This window comes from Panicum virgatum, chromosome 4N (assembly GCF_016808335.1).
Source record: "Panicum virgatum strain AP13 chromosome 4N, P.virgatum_v5, whole genome shotgun sequence".
NCBI lineage: Eukaryota > Viridiplantae > Streptophyta > Magnoliopsida > Poales > Poaceae > Panicum > Panicum virgatum.
Window position 1 is genome coordinate 24,748,677 of NC_053148.1, and position 5,385 is coordinate 24,754,061.

The window sequence follows — 5,385 nt, forward strand, 5'->3', positions numbered from 1 at the left end:
TCGTATTACTTTCCTCTTAATGAAATACATTCTCAGGCATGTTAAAAAAAAAACTTTAACCGCAATGGTTATAGGTTCACCATGTTGGTTATTGTTGTGCCTCTGCTGCTAGAGTGGTACTACTTCTGTAGCAAAGGGCTGCTGCTGAGGAAGCTTAGGCCCTGATTGGATAAAAATATTCTTGAAGTATTGAATAGATTGTAAGGTTCCACTACAAGAAATCATTTAATCTGTGACGAAACAAATTCATTATAGATTGCTGAAAAAACATCATAAAACAGCATCTATGATGATTTCGTGACGATTTCAGATAACGTCATGTATTGAGCGTCACAGATTAAATCGAGCGACATTTTTTTTTATAATCGTCACAGATTGGCACGATCTATGACGTTTCTAAACCGTCACAAAATGACCCGAAACCCACTTAACCCAACCCAAGCCCAATATCTATGACAAAAATAAACGTCACAGATGTCACAGATAATGCCATGTGGCAACTGACGTGGCAGCTGACATAGCGCCCGACGTGGCTTTTTTTTGGCTGCTGACGTGGCACTTTTTTAGCTACTAATATGACAATTTCTTTTTTGTTTGCTGACATGGACAATGACGTCACCAACTCACCATTACAGCCTATTTTATTAATGGGCCGGTATCAAAAGGAGGCCACTAATTTAGCACAAACATTTTCCAGCCCACTGAATTCAACCAAAATTAGACTATTTCAGACCATTTTCAAAATTACCATTGCAACCCAAAACAATATACAAAGCTTATTTTTAAAGAAATATACAGTACCAATCATCCAATACTCAAGCCTACTGTATCGATCATAACAATATAAAGGCTATTTCAACAAAAGTACAACAAAAATAGGCAAATACATGAGTTCATCTTATGATCCGAACAAGTAGACAAATTATATCATACTCTAACTTCTATACGGCGTGGAGAGGGAGCCCTCTCCGCGCTCCCTTCCCCCGGTAGTGACACATGGCGCCACCGGAGAAGACGCCCGACGCGAACCGTCCGATCGGTCGTAGGAGGTTGATCCAGGCCGCTCCTTGGCTTTTTTGCAAAAAGACCCTTCAGTTTGTTTGTAATCAAACCCGCCGTCCATGCCTTTTTGCAAAAAAAACCCCGCCGCCTACCCTCCCAACAACCGCCCTCCCCCCCTCCTCCGCGCACCCTCCCTCGGCCTCCCCGCCCCCTCCCTCTCAGCTAACCCTAACGTTCTTCGCCGCCGCACCGCTGCACTCCGCCACCGCCGGCGGGCGCCGCCCTCCGCCCCTCGCCCTCCTCTCCTACCACCGGTCGCCGTCCTTGGCCGCCACCCCTTCCCGGGCTCCCCACCTCTCGACCCCACCCTTTTGTAATTTTGAAAATAAGCTTTTTTCTTTGTAATGTTTTCACCTCTTCTTCTTTTTTATCTTTGTGCTTTTTTCTTCACGTGGCGGAGCGCGTGAGATGTCCTAGTTGTCCTGACACATGCAATGGTCCTCCTTTTGACATGTCCACATGCATCCAATGAATCTTCTCGTCAATAAGCTGTAACAACCAAAATATATGCAAATCTTAATAAAGAGAACTACAATATCCAATAGGAACCACTGATTCTTTCAGCATACATGCTAACATGCACATAATAATGAAAGGCAAGAAGAATCCAAGCATACCAGATGCACCCTGCAATAGACTGAATGCTTGCAAAAGAAGTTAGAAGACATCAACAGCACCCTGCGATAGACACTCTTTTTAGTTATCATCAAGTGAGCTAAAGATTTGTGGGAAAACTATATTAGTTAGAAGCAAAGAATAGTTTAAATAGAAGGTAAAGGCAAAGAATAATTGAAGCACTATTATTAGTGAAAAGAAGCTTAAACAAATAGTCAAATAGATATAGTTCTATGAAAGCAATAGACACACATCCACGTGTAAGGATATACATCTCCCTGAGAATGTTAGTAGATAAGTCAAATAAAGGCTTCCCACTTAATCCACTAGTCACCTGAGCCAATGGATGTGTATCTGCAGGTGGTGGCCTAGAAACTATGGTGTTTGATATAATCTGTGTGGTCAACAACATCGATATAAATTAGCACCAAATATAAGTGAGAAGTACAGATTGCCGGAGTGGTTAAGAATGTTAATCTTAAACGTAATTTACTTGGAGAAGGCTTCTATCTTCAATTAACTAAGATTTGACACAATGCTAACATAGTTTACTTGGAGAAGGCTAGGACATAATGCTACCATGATAGCACGTTCTCTATTGGCATAAAAATAGATTTGTTTACAAAGGATTATTATACAACATATGCTAGTTCAAGATTTCACATATCCAATTGGCGTACATAACACAGAAACATTTGCATCGGATAAAATGAAATTGCACCACACAAGCAAGAGACAATTGCCACAGATCTTACCATCAATGCTGCAGATGTGGTGGTGGTGGGTGGGTGGGGGGGGGGGAGGCCTCGACCCTAGGTGGCATGCCGCCTTGCGTAGCGCCCTGCCACCTGCTGTTGGATGAAGGCACCTTCGCGATGTTATCCCCAACCACCATGACCAGGTGCCCCTGCAGCACGCTTGTTTCTTTGTGCTCCGGATCCGCAGATCCACGGCCGTCGTCTCCTCCTCCTTCACTTCCATGCATCACACATCACAAATTTGGGTAGAGTGAGAAGGAGATTTGGGATGGGGAACAAGTTGGAAGGCAGCTAGGCGCAGACGACCTGGAGAGCTTGCGAGCAGCCAGGCCTCCTGGATCCGCGCCGCTGGAAGCCAAGCTCGACAGCTCGAGCCGCCGGGGAAGAAGCCTGCAATCTCGATCCGCGCCGAACCGGAGAGGAAGAAGCGCCGCCTGCTCTTGATCCGTCACCGCTGCGCCGAATCTGGGTCAGCGGCAGACGGATCTTGGCGCCTACCACTGCCAGCCCCCATGGCCGGGTGTTGGCCGCCCGCGCAAGTCAGAGGAGGGCATGGATGCGGGCAGCTTAGGAAGGAGGAGGCGGAGGAGCAGGGTGCGAGGAGATGGAGGAGCAGAGTGCGGAGGAGTTAGATCGGAGGAGAGGAGGCGCGGGGAGCCGGGATTCTAAGGAGCACAACGAGTGGAGCTAGGGTTTCAGCTCCTTTTATACTATGGGAGCGCAATGATGACTGCCGAATTAGAGATCGATGGTCTGGAACAATTGGGCCTTGTAGAGCGATCCAAACATAGCCCATATTTATCTTAGCTTAGTGTTTTTCTATCATTTAAATGAATTTCTGCAGGCTTATAGAAAATAATTTCATGTTGAACTATGGGTACCTCTAATAATATTTAAAAAATTCACAAAAAATATATTTAGACTCATAGTATGTTACATTATAACCAATATGTTTGAGATAAATGAAAATTTTAGTTATCTTATAGGGACAATTCTAGCTTCAATCTTCCAATTACAACATATTAATTATAATAATATCTACATTTGGTCAGAAAATTTTAAAAATTTACATGACAACATAATAAGGGTTCATAAGCTTGTCATAAAAATTTCAAATGATTTTTGTAAAGTGAAACTATACATTATTCACAGGTGGATACATCTCTCACATAGTTTCATATAGCTCAAGTCAAACTTTGAAGTTTGTACACCATAAAGTCTTCCCTTGCTCATATACACCTCAGGATTGGATGTAGACTTACATTTACTCTCGGAGTAACATTAGTGAATTAAAATTGCCACTTGTTGTGCAAAAAATTTAGTTTTCTATTTTTTAAATAACTAATTAAGGCACCCCATGAAAAAGTAGCTTGCAAAATATAGCAACTAACATACAAACAAAAGCCACTAAGTAAAAGATCATAATTTTTGAAAAAAATAGAGACAAGAACCATCAAATTTGGAGTTCTTATGAGGGAGAAATACCAATTACAAAATTTAATTACGGATTAAAAAGAAAAATATAACTTACACATATGTTCTTCACTACAGAGCTAATAAAATACGTTATAAAACGTTTAATTCCTAATAATGTCGCAATTGAACTCACAGCCTAGTGGTTGGGCTCTAGGGTCTTTAACCGCGTGACCTGGGTTCGAAGCCCAGTTACTCTCCTAGTGTTTTTTTATCTCCAAATTAAAACAGCAGATGCTTTAGTATAAAAAAATATCCGGATTCATCAAAAATGAAGGAGCATTGCAGTAATTCCAAGTTGAACTATGTTTAACTCTAATAAGATTGATTGAAAAAAATACTATATTTAGGTTTATATGTTCTATTCTACCATGCTCCCGAGATAGATGAAAAAACTCAATTATTCTTCTATGGACAATTTAAATTACTGTCTCCAAATTACAACACGGTAATTACAACAATATATAGATTTGCTCGGAGAAATCTACAAATTAACATGGCAGCATATTTTTGGTCCAGGAACTTGCCAGAAAAAAAATAAATAATTTTAATAAAATGAGACTATATACTATTCACAAATAGATACATCTCTCAAAGAGTTTCTTATAACTCAAGTCAAATTTTGAGATTGGACAACTTGATAACATTTTCGAACTCGTATGGATCTTATATTTAGACAAAAGCTTATGTTGACCATAATAATAGAAATTATGAAGTTATATTAGTTATTGTTATGTAAAAATATGTATTTTCTATTCTATCTTTAAATGAAAGAAAACAAGCTATATGATCAAGAAGGTTCAAGAAATCATAATTGACTTACCAAAAATGCAATTACACGAAAGAAAATGATTTTAGAAAAATTTAGAAAAGCAAACCATCAAATTTGGAGTTAATACGCGGGAGAAATACCAGTTATAAATTTTAATTTCAAATTAAAAAGAGAAATATCAATTATAGTTGTGTTCTTCACATCGTCCACGTGGAAAAACATGAAAAATAATTTTAATGCCCAATAAAGTTGCAAGCTAGTGCTTAGTATGGTGGTAGTGCCCTGCCTTCGCCTTAGCCAGGTCTCAGGTTCGATTCCTTTGGAGCACAAAAATTGTTTTTATTTTCTAGAAAAATACCGATCATTAAACTAAAGCTGCGCCTTGTTAATACGAGTGCCTTGCCAGCCCAGTGGTAAGGCAGCAGTTCTGTAATCTCTGATGGCCTGCGTTCGAGCTCACTTTTAGGCACTTCTTTTTACAAATAAAATTCCTCCCATGAAAGTTTAACTTAAACAAGATAAAACAGCTTAACAAAAACTAGGAGATAGCTTGGTGGAAGTTGAGCTTCACTCTAAGCCTCATGTGCATGGTTCGAAGCCCCCGTCGGCCATAAATATTTGATGATTTATTTTATGGGCGAGCTGGTGCTATATAAATAAAATTTGTTACCACTGATTGCCACATGCAAGCACTTAGTGTGATGA

General features: G+C 40.1%; 1 long non-coding RNA gene across 1 annotated transcript; it reads right to left on the bottom strand.

The window, feature by feature from the left end:
* Positions 1 to 717: 717 nt before the first annotated feature.
* LOC120670368 lies at positions 718 to 3,119 on the bottom strand. Its single transcript, XR_005673194.1, has 3 exons — positions 2,433 to 3,119; positions 1,680 to 1,740; positions 718 to 1,551 (listed from the first exon to the last, which is right to left on the bottom strand). It is a non-coding gene; the product is annotated as an uncharacterized LOC120670368 (long non-coding RNA).
* Between the last annotated feature and the right edge of the window lie 2,266 nt (positions 3,120 to 5,385).